Source organism: Podarcis liolepis (genome assembly GCF_965112155.1).
Source record: "Podarcis liolepis genome assembly, chromosome: 4".
Classification (NCBI taxonomy): domain Eukaryota; kingdom Metazoa; phylum Chordata; class Lepidosauria; order Squamata; family Lacertidae; genus Podarcis; species Podarcis liolepis.
Genome location: NC_139558.1, coordinates 79,496,525 through 79,511,621, shown reverse-complemented (window position 1 = coordinate 79,511,621; position 15,097 = coordinate 79,496,525). Strand labels below are relative to the sequence as shown.

The 15,097-nt window shown below is 42.5% G+C and overlaps 1 protein-coding gene across 2 annotated transcripts in view; it reads left to right on the top strand.

The window, feature by feature from the left end:
* The window catches only part of PDS5B (PDS5 cohesin associated factor B), a 69,711-nt gene that overhangs the window by 519 nt on the left and 54,095 nt on the right, over positions 1–15,097 (top strand). The gene's annotated exons all lie outside the window — the stretch shown is intronic.

The window sequence follows — 15,097 nt, the reverse complement described above, 5'->3', positions numbered from 1 at the left end:
GGGTGGCGGGAGGATGAGCAGCGTGGTGGCGGGTGACCTTGTCTGCCTTCCCCATCTGGCTTTAATGCACATATTTTATTTTTAATTTTTTTCCGCCTGCCCTTCCCCCGCCCCATTCTTCTTTCTCCTGCCCGGATCCCCCTTTGCACAATCCTTATCTCTGGGCGAGAGACAGCAGCTGCAGGCGGCAGGAGGCTTTTGCACCTCAAATGTGGCGTGGCTGCCCTTTCCCCAGCCGCCCCAATAGAGCGGCTTTTTCCTTGCAAGACTTGAGCGGCTCCGAGAGCCCCGGAGCAGCCTTGTGCTTTGGCTTCCCTAGTTGGCCTAGTCCCCCCACCTCCTCCTCCTCCTCGCAGAGGCACCCTGCCCCAGCTCAGCCCCTTCCTGCTGCCATTGGCTGGGGCCTGGTAAGGATGGCGGTGGAGGGAAGGGGGAAAAGGGACTCCAGGCTCGTTCCCCCACCTCCTTTTATGCTCTCTTAACTTGCCGTGCATTGGAGGCGTGTCGCTTTCTCTCTCTCTCTTTCTCTCTCCCTCCTTTACGGAGGAAGTGGGGTGGGCGCTGCTTGCCTCGAATACAACATATCCAAATCGTGCTAGTTTGCCTTGCACCCGTTGCTTCATATATTGAATAGAGGCCTCTTGCACTTTTTCCTTCGGCCAGTGAGTTGCCATCATTGTGATAGGTCGCTCTCGGATAGCCTTTACTTTTTGAAAGAGAGTTTGTCTGATCCACGGATCCCGGACCTGAAATTTCAGCCTTGCAATGTAGTAAATAAAGATGCTTCTCTCTCTGCAGCTCTGCTCCTTACATGGTTAATGGAGAAAAGACAGATCAGGGGTGGGCATAGCCTCAGATCAACAAGATGACTAGTACAGCTCCTGCAGTGATATATTTATATATTTACTGTTAAAAGTAAAGGAATTCACAGGTGCACGATATTTTCACTTTGCAATGATTTCTTGTGGAGACCTATAACTGCAATGTGAAGTATGTCTTGCACGGTCATGCTGTTCATTAACTTGGATTTAATGCATTTTGGGGTGACACTGCTTTTCTGTTACAGTTATAGGTGTGTTAATAATATTTTGTCAAACCCTATATGGGTAGTTCTGTTTACTGCTGCATTGTGAGGGATAGTGTTAGCCCTGTGCAGATGTCTGCCGACAAGGTTCTGGCAGTTTGGTTTTCCTCTATCCTTCATGAGTAAATTGCGCCTTATACACAGAGAGTGGGCTCTGTACAACACAATCTAGGTCTTGTATTTTGTACACACACCGGCATTGTGCATAAGGTACAGTCTACACATGGAAATCAGGGGTGGAGCTTATTGCATCAATCCCACTTTGCATGTGTTCAGTATACTATTCTGAACGGGTGTAATGTCTTTAAATAGTATTCATTGGCAGCTAGCTGTGAAATCTGTTACTTCAGGAAAAACATAAATGCCATGCTTAAGTATTTGAGGATGACTATTCAAATTTATATGTAGTATTGGTATCTTTTAATTAAGAAACAATTCCAAAATGTTTCTTATTTTATTATTTTAAATTGGTCATAAATCTATATACAGTAGACTTGCAAATAGTGAACTGCCTGGTGATCTTTGTCTAATAACCACTTTCTGAAATCACGCTTTGATGATAATAATAATAATAATTTATTATCTCCCAGCCATTCTGGGCGGCTTCCAACAAATATTAAAAATACATTAAAATATCACACATTAGAAACGTCCCTAAACAGGGCTGCCTTCAGATGTCTTCTAAATGTCAGGTACCGTAGTTGTTTCTCTCTTTGACATCTGATGGGAGGGCGTTCCACAGGGCAGGTGCCACTACCGAGAAGGCCTTCTGCCTGGTTCCCTGTAGTTTTGCTTCTCACAGTGAGGGAACTGCCAGAAGGCCCTTGGCACTGGACCTCAGTGTTCGGGCAGAACGATGGGGGTGGAGACGCTCCTTCACTACCTTTCTTCCCCTCCACTACTTAGTTGGGGTGTGTGATAGGGCAAATATGATTAAAGCAATGGTTGTATTTACCTAGCAGGAAAAGTGAGGGGGACTCATAGGTGGAACTTTTTCTTTGTGTGCTGTGCTGAGTGTCCATACTGTCACTAGGAAGTTTGTGAATGAAGCTGTCCTTTCCCTCTCAAAGAGAAAGGGGAAAAACCTTGGTTGTGGTTCTTAGTTGTGGTATGTTCTCCCTAGGAAGTAAACTTGTCGCCTACTTCAAATGTCCCCTTAAGGAAAGGCAACTCTCTTTTAATTCTCCCATACCTTTTAACTGCTTTTATGTACTGCTTTTTACTGCTAGGGGCAAGGGAGGAAGGTGGTTAGAGGGAGTGACTGTATCTGACTTCACTGTTTGCAAGGTCAGATGCAGTCTACTACTCAGAATCAAAATGCTGGAGATCGTTTCAATGGATACTTTTCTTGTTAGTGCCAGGTAAGAATGTAATCAGCTTGCATCCTTAAGTCAGTGATAGTTTCTAAAACGTTGTTTACATTTGTAAGAGTTGTAGCACTATCTAAGGCTGTAATTACACACTCACTTATTGGAAGTAAGCATAAGTGAAGTAAATGGGGCTTCTGAGTAGACATGTCTAGGATTGGCCTGTAAGTTCCTCAATACTGTGTAAATGTAGAAAATACACCTATGGAGAGTCTTGCCATGAATTGAGTAGTGTTGTCCTGTTAAACAGATTCAAGCTAAAATAAGACATCCTTTCCCGCTGAAGCTCTTAAGAATAATGTTCATAATATCTCTTACTGTTCTTAAATGTTTAGGAATAGTGTTGCTTGAGGAATTTGGTTACTTCTTCTATTATCTGGCACTTCTTACATTATTAGAGCACAACCTTGTGCTTCATTGCTTTACCATTATAAAAGAGTTTATAATGAGTTTAAAATATAGTTTTTGCTGTTGTTATTTAGTCGTTTAGTCGTGTCCAACTCTTCGTGACCTCATGGACCAGAGCACGCCAGGCATTCCTGTCTTCCACTGCCTCCCGCAGTTTGGTCAAACTCATGCTGGTAGCTTCAAGAACACTGTCCAACCATCTCGTCCTCTGTCGTCCCCTTCTACTTGTGTCCTCCATCTTTCCCAACATCAGGGTCTTTTCCAGGGAGTCTTCTCTTCTCATGAGGTGGCCACAGTACTGGTGGTAGTCTAATATTAGAAATAGAGAAAATATATGACTGAATTTTCAACTGATGGCAAACACATTGGAATGTAGCACTTTCAAGAGTTCTTGCCCATTTATTCTATTGAAAAAAACATTTGCAGAATCCAGACAGAGGAGGACAGTGGATCAGAAAGTGTGTTTGCTATAACCTCACCATTTATCTAATGGTGATAAGAGTTCTTGCAATGGCTTAGAGCTCCACATTCCCCATAGTATAGAGTGTAGGATCCATGTAGTAACCTTAGAGACATAGATAGATTTGTGATGGGTAGCTTGATTGCATGACATTACCTTCCTGTGTGGTGTGACTGTTTCTGATATCATAAAATGACTAGTTAGGCTACTAGAGAAGGCAGATAATTTAGTTGGGAAGTCCAGGAAGGCAAATGTAGATTGCTACATAGGTTAAGACCAGATTCTCATAGTGAGACGACAGGCAAAGCTGTGAAGTCTCAATGCATGAATGTAATGCTGGTGTTAGAATAAAGAATTTAAATCTATTAAAAAACAAGGGATGTTTGGGGGAGGGAGCACATATGTAGGACTGCAATATATGGTAACTCATTTGCTGGTGCTCCTTCTAATGCGAAGCTGATCAGGTTAAGGAAACGGGGACAATTTATTTTCTCAAAGCACTTGTGGATAGATAGAAGCTGAAATCATTGCATTCAAACTGAGATCTCAATGTGAAGATTAAATGTAATTTCTACAAAAATACAGTGGTACCTCAGGTTACCTACACTTCAGGTTACATATGCTTCAGGTTACATACTCCGCTAACTCAAAAATAGTACCTCAGGTTAAGAACTTTGCTTCAGGATGAGAACAGACATTGTGCTCCAGCGGCGCAGCAGCAGCAGCAGGAGGCCCCATTAGCTAAAGTGGTGCTTCAGGTTAAGAACAGTTTCAGGTTAAGAACAGACTTCTGGAACAAATTAAGTACTTAACCCAAGGTAGTACTGTATGTAGAAACAAAGAGTGAAGAAACATATATGTCTATATCCTGATGATAAGCCAAAGCAGGTGACTCGTAGCACCTGAAACTGAAAGTATACTTGCATAAAAATTATTGAGAGAACCAAGTAAACTTACGTTGACAGTATTGTTGCTCTACATGTTAAATAAATCAGGAATTGTAAGGTAGGGATGGAGATCCTGCTCCTCTTTTTCTAGAAAAAAAGCACTGTCCCAGTGTCAGGGGAAAACAATCACAGTAAGTTTTTGGAGGTGTATTGTCTACTTCAATGAAACTTTCAATGTATTGTGGGGTAGAAGTGCAACCCCAGAAAATATTTTTGTCTGTGGTGTAAGAAGAAGTGTGTTTGACAATACTCAAACACTAAGAGCCAGAAAACACTTATTTCTGGGTGTTTTCCTAAACCCATTTAGAAATTTGCAAGAAAGTTGTCCTAGGTTAGAGAAACGTCCCCAAAGCATTATATGGTTTGTGCCAACCTATTAACACTTGCTCAATAATCATGAGTTGTTTTGCTCTCTGTAAAACAAATGAAAATACCTTCGGGCAAAGTTGTGTCTTTCTAGATAGATCTGCGCTGCAACAGTGGGTCCTTGGAGTAGTGATTGCAAATTTGGTTAATCCTTTGTCATGTAACTGCAAACGTGTTTGATCTCAGTATTCTTTGGTGATGTGTCCCTGACCATTTTTCTATGAAAAAATTATAACAGTGACTAGGATAGTAAATACACCCTAATGGCAAAATGTGATTCATTTTGGGAGCATTGTATACTACAGATTTTCTTTTGTTTCCAGTAGAAAAATGGTAAGTGCTGAAGTTTGGAGATGCTGTGTAGGTGACAGTTTGTGTCCTAGAAGGACTACTTTTTAGATCTGCTTACTGTGAATTGCACAGTGAAAAGTGGCCCAGGGGGGTGCTTTCACCCCCACAAAATTGAATGGTTAAAGTGTGTTCCTGGTTTTTTCCTACCTTACTTTGCAGCCTGGCTTCAACTCCAGATGAGCTGCCAAGGAATATCTTTGCTCAGAGCAGGATTTGGTTGCACTAGGGTGGGAACTGGGGTAGCTTCTAGATGTTGGACAACAATTCCCATCATCTCTGACCATTGGCCATCCTGGCTGGGGATGATGGGAGCCGTAGCTAATCCTACCCCTATTGACTATAATCTGGCCCATAGGTTGGAAGTTCTGTCCCACCATAATAAAGGAAACAAACTTATCCACAGAATTGTTATATGTAGAAATTCCAGCTAAATAAGTACTAAATGCACTGTATTGTCAGCTCATTGACTGACAGTTGGATGGTATATATAAAGTAAATCAAGGAGCCACCTTGTTGAAATAATGAAATTGACTGGGAAATGTCATTGTGATAAACCCAGAAGCTTAGACACAATAAATAATTGCAGATTTGGGTTGACAAGAGTTATGATTAAATCCTATGGTGTCTTGAATTTGATGTGAAATATCCTGTTCAACTGCTTCAAAACAGATAGGTAGCCGTGTTGGTCTGCCATAGTCAAAATAAAAAATTCCTTCCAGTAGCACCTTAAAGACCAACTAAGTTAGTTCTTGGTATGAGCTTTCGTGTGCATGCACACTATCTGAAGAAGTGTGCATGCACACGAAAGCTCATACCAAGAACTAACTTAGTTGGTCTTTAAGGTGCTACTGGAAGGAATTTTTTATTTTGCTTCAAAACAGTGAGTGTAACACCACCAAACTTTCTGCTGAGTGGGAAATTGTCTAGAAAGTCACAGTTATATTTATAATGTCTTGAAATTGCTGTTAAATTGCAGTCAAGGAGGCTGTAGAAAGAAATGTGACTTGCATTAAAAGCTGTACAAATGAAGCATCGCTAAAATGAGAAAAATAAAAAGCAGAAATTATGGCATTGTAAATGTAAGTTGACAGTAAGGCAAGCCAAGAAACTGTGGAAGAAACTGATAATATTAAAAAGTGAACACACTAGAAGTAGGAAACTCTCTGGAGAAAGATGTCAGTATAAAAGAAAACACTGAAGGAAGGGAAGGAAACTGCAGGGAAGCTAAACAAATTCTTGAACATATGTTAAATTGCAAGGATGTTGGGAGAGAGAAGCCCATATGTGAAGCAGTGTTTTGGAGAAGTGAATTGTGAAGAACTGTGTAAAATGGGGATGAAAGAGGATAAAGTTGTAGAACTGACTGAAAAATTAAAAAGAAACTAGTCTTCGGGGTATGTTGGTGTCCACATTTCAGTTCTTAAAAGAACTCCAAAGATCAAAGTAACGAAGTATATTTGTAGATTGCAGAGATGTTTTCAGAATGGTGCAATCTCAAGCAGACTCTGAAAAGCAGAGGATATTCCCTGTGTGGGGTTGTTGGGCAAGAAAATGGTAGGGAGACTGAATGTAAGGATGTGTCAAGTGATGCGCACTAACAAAATCTGCTGGTGGGTCTGAACTGACCGTGGTGTGAAGAAGCTTAATTATATGCATTTTTGGTACAGCATTAAAAAACACACCATGCACATCCCCGAACAACTAATTTCATAAATGATATTGTAAAGCTGGATAACATACAGGAAAGGGCAGTGGGAAGGGCAATACAACCCCCAAATCTACTGCACTGGAGGGGATTTAGATGTCCACCTCGGGCACCTCCATTGGCAGCAGAACCTGACTGGTAATGGAGATGTCCACCGAGGGCCAGGGTTAGAAACACTTTCCCACTTGTTCCTTCCTTCTGCCCTGGCCTATACAAATACAGTGGTGCCTCGCAAGACGAAATTAATTCGTTCCGTGAGTTTTTTCGTCTAGCGAATTTGTCTTCTTGCAAAGCACGGTGTCGGAAAAGTTTTGGAAAAGCTTCAAAAATCACCAAAAACCTCAAAAAAGGCTACCACACCGCGTTCTATGAGTTGCTCCTCGAAGTCAAGTCGCAACTGTATTAACGGTGTTAAGAAAAAGGAAACAAGCTTGCAAAAAACGCAATATGTTTTCGTCTTGCGAAGCAAGCGCATAGGGAAATTCATCTTGCGAAGCAGCTCAAAAACCGCAAAACCCTTTCGTCTAGCGAGATTTTCCGTCTTGCAAGGCATTCGTCTTGCAGGGCACCACTGTAGTGGGGTTGAAGTGAGACTGAGTTATGAAAATGCCTGGTAAAAATCTCATTTTTGCCATGAACTCACTATTATGAATTTATAGAAATATATACTGCATTAGTCTAGTATAACACAGTATTCAGGCTAAAAACAACTCACAAAATCAGTTTATAAAACATACCAATGCAATAATGCAAGGTACAGGCACAACTGTTAAAAACACCTTGAGGCAAGTGATCAGACAATTAAAAATTGTCCTAGCAGATCATGCCTGCCAGAATAAAAAGTGTCTAAACTGTTTTGCAAAAGACCGAAAGAGAGGAGGCTTGATGTTAACTCTCCAAGGCACGAAGTTCCATAATCTGAGTATGTCCACAACCAATTGTCTGTCCTCAACTGATGGGATGTGGACACTAAATACTATTGTCTTAGGTAAGTCACTTTCAGCCCTTGTCTTCAGCCATGCATCTGCAACATGGTAATAAGAACATTGACTATAGCATTACAAGGCTATTATAGGCTTGAAACCACTTGCTTGAAACCAAGAGACACTTGACACAATGGCTCTAGGTCTTGATGCCACCCTAAAAAGTCTCTGCTAGTGGTCTGGAGACAATCAGGAAGAGTCTGAGATGTGGTGAATCAGCAAAAATTGAGTAGGTTTAGGAAGTCTCTGTGGGCAGGTTGCTTTTGCTTAAGTTTTGGTGATTTCTCCCATCCTTTGATTCTTTGCCATTTCCCCACACTGTATCCCAGACTATATACCTGAGTGTCCCCTGACCACTTGGAGGGGCTTTTCATGGGGTGCAGCGGGAAGGGAGGCAGCAAATCCTAAGCAGCCTTGAACTTCGGGTGTGCCACCATTGAAACGGAAGTAAAGTCACCAGATCAGAACATTTTTTAAATAGTCAAATCACATTCTCCAGCACTTACTGAATTCCAGTACCTTTTGTCTTGGACTGAAAAAAGAGGTCCTCGTCTCTGACCTATCAATATTTTCAGACCTATGACTTCATATACAGAAGATTCTTTGTATCCACACAAAAGGTTAGGGGAAGAGTTGCAATATTTTTTTGATTAAGGATTGTCATCGCAGCTGATGAGTTTTGCTTCTAGCCTACATAGCTAGTTTCACAAATATCTAAATTCTATATAAGTCCTAGTGATTGCATTATGATATTCTTCAGCGAGACATTTGAACTCACTGTAGGTAGTATTTTTGCCAAAGCTGATGGACTAGGATGAAATCTTGTTTCTCTAGAAAACAGGGTTGTCAGCATAGACTATATAAATTGGTGCCAGTCAGATGTAAAATGGAACTACTGTACTTTTTGCTCTATAAGACTCATTTTCCCCCTCCTAAAAAGTAAGGGGAAATGTGTGTGCGTCTTATGGAGCGAATGCAGGCTGCGCAGCTATCCCAGAAGCCAGAACAGCAAGAGGCATCGCTGCTTTCGCTGCGCCGTGATCCCTCTTGTTGTTCTGGCTTCTGAGATTCAGAATATTTTTTTCTTGTTTTCCTCCTCCAAAAACTAGGTGCGTCTTATGTTATATGCAGTTAATAGCAGTCTTTGCTGTCTTTTGCTCATATTTGCTTCCTTTCTGTTGTTAAATATTTGAAACTGTGTGGCAAGTTAATAGAGCTGTGTGAGAGGGGTTCCTTTTCAAGGTTCCTTTATGAAGGTTACTTATTACTAATAATGTTTGATTTCTTGGGGAGCTTTGTGGTGAGCTTCAGTTGGCTAGTAATTTGTTGCTTTAGAATGCTGTGATAAGCAACTGATTAAGCCCTGAAAGTTGTATGAATCTGAGGATTGTGGTTAACTACTGTATCTTCAGGAATATGGTTGATTCCAAGTCACAGACAGGTAATTTATTGTGGGGTTTTTTGCTACTCTCCTTTGGAGAGAAGTTTTTCAAGCATTCAGTGTTTTTTTTGGGGGGGGGGGGCAATCAATATTGCTTACCTTTTTAAGAAGGCTTTCCCTGAAGAGTGAATCAGCCATTTTATACTGCATGTTATGCAGAGTTTTGAAATTTGATGCTTAAAAAATCTGTTTGTAGATTGTTATGAATGCTTGTTGGGAAGCAGTTTATAAATCTTAAATAAAACATTCTTTAAAACTTAAATATGTCTTGGACACTTGTTCAGTGGCATTAAAAATACAAAACCAAATGTTTGTAGCATCTTGTTTTTGGTTTTTAAAGGCAAGTGACTTCCAGTTACTGTAAAATTTGACACATTCCAAGTTTAGCTTCCATTGTGTATGGAAGACAGTTGGAATTTAGATACCCTATGGCATGTATTTTTAGGTAACAAACAGCTTTTTAATATGCTTTTAAATTCATTTATTCTGGAATTGGTTGCCTTGAGTGTGAAAATTTTGAGATAAACATACTTGACTCTATAAATTAATTTGCAGGGAAGGGGACTGAATTCTTATTGAGTTTATGTTATTATTGGTTGTTATTGCTTCTGTGTAGATCCAAGATGGTGCTTGGAATGAAAACTGGGATTCTTGAATACTACAAATCTGTGGATGCAACTGAAATGTCAGTTGTATATCACACACTTTAATGGGTTGGCTTTTCCCAGCTTTTCCCATGCCACCCTTATTGCTGGGAACCAATAATTTTGATACTGGAAGAACTCCACTTAATAGGTGTTACACCTTCATTGGTTTAAGTGACTTCTTGTAAAGTCGTGATTTGTGAAAAATTCTTTGCACAGCTTTTGATGCAGGCAGTTTTCCTTTATCTGTGTACTGATGACTCCCCCCCATCTATTCTATAGGTAAAGGTAAAGGTACCCCTGCCCGTACGGGCCAGTCTTGCCAGACTCTAGGGTTGTGCGCTCATCTCACTCTATAGGCTGGGAGCCAGCGCTGTCCGCAGACATTTCCGGGTCACGTGGCCAGCGTGACAAGCTGCATCTGGCGAGCCAGCGCAGCACACAGAACGCCGTTTACCTTCCCGCTGGTAAGCGGTCCCTATTTATCTACTTGCACCCAGAGGTGCTTTCAAACTGCTAGGTTGGCAGGCGCTGGGACCGAATGACGGGAGCGCACCCCGCCGTGGGGATTCGAACCGCCGACCATGCGATTGGCAAGTCCTAGGCACTGAGGTTTTACCCACAGCGCCACCCACGTCCCCCATCTATTCTATAGGTATGCCCTATAGAAGTGTTCCCTGAAGTGCTGGTGTGGGCAACCTGTGATCCTTGGCCAAAAATTATGTGACTCCTGAACTTTAAAAAAGCACGTATCAGCAATTAGTTCAGACCTCAGCAATCTGTTACTGCCTCAGCAAACCGCTGGGTAAGAAAAGTGGGGAGAAAGACCCCTCCCAAAAGTGTTAGAAAAAGACCCAGCAAGAAAAGAGGGTGACAGAAAGAGGGAAAAGAAGGTCATGGATAGGAGGAGAAAAATGTGTTGGCCCCACACACTTTTGACTCTTGCCCTACCACTGGCTACAGCCTCTCACACTGCCATGATGCAGCCACTTATAAATTATCCCTGGGGGAACATGTTCCTGGAAAGAAGATTGTCCACATGTGCTAGAAAGCTTCAGTAGTAAGAGTTCAGAGTAGTTTATTCCCCTGTGTTTGTAAGTTTTTTGATCTAGATTATTTAAATTCTTTTTGTGGCCTTGCTGCTGAGCAGTATGCCCTATGGCATGCTGGGAGCATGCTTTTTGGAGACTGGATCCATGTCTTCAGTTCTGAGGGGAAGAGGTTAAGAGGGTATGTTAAACTACAGCCCTCAGTTCCCCCAAGTTCAGACATAACAAGCATCAGTGGTTAGTTAGCGGAAGCTTCTGCAGTGTGAGAAACTCAGATATATAAGCTAATTGCCAAATAGTACATTAAACCTAGGCTACAGTCATCACATGTGACTAGGTGGTGTCTAGATGCCTTTGCAGGTGGTGGTGGTGGTGGTGGTGATGATTGATGGGATATAAATGGTGGGATATAAATGCAATAAGGTCTTCTGCTTATGTGATTAAGAAAGCTGGAGGGGCCAGCCAGATGGAGATGTCAGTTGTCATCCTGGCATCCAGAGATCTCCATGTAGTCACAATTGGACCCGTACCAGTTGCAAAACACACCTGGTGCCTGGATAATTTTGAACACTATTCCTGATTCTGTGAGGGGAAGCAAATGTGGAAAGCACATGAACCTGAACCTTGCACCTGTAGGAGAAAACCATGAATTCCACTTACATCCCAAACCAGACTTACATTTGTACCGCTTCAATGTTTTCTCTAAGTAGCAGAACCTCTAACAGTGAGTGAGGCTTATTTGAGCAGTATGCCAAACCATAGAACTGAGCATGGGGAGAAGGAAGTTGGATCAAAGATGGTACTAAAGGCTTCACATGGTTCTCACACCCACATCTGTTCTCCTATTCTTTCTCTTCAGCAGAAATCTCTCAAAACCTTGAGTTTCGGCAAGCATTTCAGTGCTCAAGCTACTTCAAACTGAAAATTAGGGTCACTGCTATTCCTAGGATGGCCATTCATTACTTTTTCTTGCACCTACTATGGCAGGTTCAGGAGGTAGAACAATGGCAATAACCATGATTTGTCAATTTCAACATCACGCCGTAACAAAGCTTGCAGAAGCTATGCTTCTAAATCTGCTTCCAAAATTTGGCATCACTTTTTAATTAGCTGGTCACTCTTGAACCATGGTTTCTCAATGTCAGTATCATGTCAAGCCACATTTAAGCTTTACAACTCATGATTTGGTGTGACTTTTAAACTGAATATATGTTATGCACACAACACTAACAATATACTGTGTATTTACATTCTTTACTGTCCCAGGAATTCTCCCCCTCCCAAATCTAATGGTTAAAAGTGTGTGAAATTAGAATCTTTTCATTCTTGTCATTTGCTTCTTTCTATTCTCCTGGAGAGCTATCTACTGTTATAAAGAAGATATTCTGCATTTCAGTTGCTGGACATTAAAATTGTGTTTCTAACTTTCTCAGAATTGGAGCGATTCAGCTATGTGTGTACCAAATTACAGTTCTCTATATTTTAAAGTACCCTAACCATTCTAATGCTCCTGCCTGTGAATTATGAGGCCTATGTATTAATATGTATATTATATCTCACATATGATGGACCTCATCAGTCACAGACAGGCGTCACCTGTGCCTTAAAAAGTATATTATAACTCATAAGAGAAGCGATATATCTGAATGAGGGAAAAACCTATGCTTTGGAACATAGAGACTGCATGTGTATGTTCTGTCAGTAATGTAAAATGCCTGAGAACAACTACCGTATTTTTCGCCCTATAGGACGCACTTTTTCCCCTCCAAAAATGAAGGGGAAATCTGGGTGCGTCCTATGGGGCGAATGCAGGCTTTCGCTGAAGCTTGGAGAGCGAGAGGGGTCGGTGCGCACTGACCCCTCTCGCTTTCCAGGCTTCAGGAAGACATCCGCAGCCTAGGCAGCCCTGCGGGAGGTCCCGCAGGGCTGTCTAAGCTGCGGAAAGCAGCCTGCTTCCTGGAGCGCCGGGCGCGCTGAAAGCAGAGCGCCCGGCGCTTCGGGAACACATCTGCAGCCTAGGCAACCCTGCGGGAGGTCCCGCAGGGCTGTCTAGGCTGCGGATAGCAGCTTGCTTCCCACAGTGCCGGACGCGCTGAAAGCAGAGCGCCCGGCACTTTGGGATCACATCCGCAGCCTAGGCAACCCTGTGGGAGGTTCCGCAGGGCTTTATATGCTGCGGATAGCAGCCTGCTTCCCGCAGCGCCAGGCACTTAAAGCAGAGCGCCCAGCGTTTAGGGAACACATCCGCAGCCTAGGCAACCCTGCAGGTGTTCCTGCAGGGCTGTCTAGGCTGCAGATAGCAGCCTGCCGCCTGGCGCGAGGGACGCCCTGAAGCAGAGCGCCCCTCGCGCCGGGCAGACACCCGCGGCGTGGGGAGCCCTGCAGTAGTTCCCCGCAGGGCTCCCCACGCTGCAGATAGCAGCCTGCCGCCCGGTGCACAGGGCACCCTGAAGCAGAGCGCACCGCGCGCAGGACAGACATCCGCAGTGTGGGGAGCCCTGCAGGAGTTCCCCGCAGGACTCCCCACGCTGCGGATAGCAGCCTGCCGCCCGGCGCCCAAGGCACCCTGAAGCACCGGGCAGACATCGGCCAGCCCCACAAGCTCGGGGGACAGCAGGGAGCCGCAGCGCTGCCATTCCGCTGTTCCTCGACCTGGTTCGGTTTCCCTGACCTGGTTTTTTGGGGGGGGGATTTTTTCCCCCCTTTATTCCCCCCCAAAAAACTAGGTGCGTCCTATGGGACGGAGCGTCCTATGGGACCAAAAATACGGTAATTCTTTGATTTGTCTCATGGCTTCTGTGATAACAGTTGGGATTCCCTGATATAAAATGAATGAAACTTTTAAGTACCTTAGATGACAAGGCAGCTATTGAATCTTGATTACTTTAAAGCTTGTTGCTGGAATGTAATATATTGAATCTTGCTTGGCTTAAGTGATTTGGAAATGCTTTTTATAAGAAACCTGTGTGGAATGCTGCAAAAGTGGTGTGTGCATGCTTCTAAACAGGCAAGTGCATTTAGGCAAACAATTAAAATGGGAATAAATCCTGTGTACTTTACGGTGGTCTTGTGTGTACCCTGTACACACATTGACTCTTACTATTCCTTCCAGTAGCACCTTAAAGACCAACTAAGTTAGTTCTTGGTATGAGCTTTCGTGTGCATGCACACTTCTTCAGATACACAGTGTATCTAAAGAAGTGTGCATGCACATGAAAGTTCATACCAAGAACTAACTTAGTTGGTCTTTAAGGTGCTACTGGAAGGAATTTTTTATTTTGACTCTTACTATGTTATATAAAATGTGACATGGGTCATGGATCTTTAGGGTAGGATGGCCACTAATGTATTTCCCAACCAATACCCCTTTTCTATCCACTTGTGGGTTGAGTAGGGCGACATGAAGTAAATATGTGTGGAATGGAGATTGGGGGTTATTAGGCTTGCTAGTGGAAGGAGGCCGTTAGTAACACTGTGGTTGAGCAAGACACATACAGAATAATCCTGTTGAGCTCAGGGCTCCTTAAGAAATGACTTCCTTGTTTGCTTATTTTAATAGGATTTTAGTACATTTTTATTCTGCTTTCTTAACTTTGGTTGCATTTGTTTTCTTGTGCGTGGAAATGCATCTAGCATATAATCTTAATTTTTGTTTTGTTCATTTTTAGTTTATAGTATTCCAAAGCAGCGCAGTGTATTTTTTGTAGTATTTGACATGCTTTTTTTTAAAAAAAAGCATCCTAGCTAGAATAACCAAGAAACTTTTCTGATTCTGTTTACCTTAGTTTAGTATGAACATCTTTTCATATGATAAGAGGTATGACTTTTTCCTATATACTTTGCTGTGTCTTCCATTATCAAATGCTGCAGCATCTCTTGGGAATTTGCTTTCCTCTTTTCTCATTTTTTTTAGATAGATAGATAGAAAGATGATAGATAGATAGATAGATAGATAGATAGATAGATAGATAGATGATAGATAGATAGATAGATAGATAGATGATAGATGCCTAGCTTATCTTCTATCCCTTTATTTACCTTGTAAATAGTTTTATATGAAATAATGGGCGGGTGGCGCTGTGGGTTAAACCACAGAGCCTAGGACTTGCCAATCAGAAGGTCAGCGGTTTGTATCCCCGCAATGGGGTGAGCTCCCGTTGATCGTTCCCTGCTCCTGCCAACCTAGAAGTTCGAAAGCACGTCAAAGTGCAAGTAGATAAATAGGTACCGCTCCGGCGGGAAGGTAAACGGCGTTTCCATGCGCTGCTCTGGTTCACCAGAAGTGGCTTAGT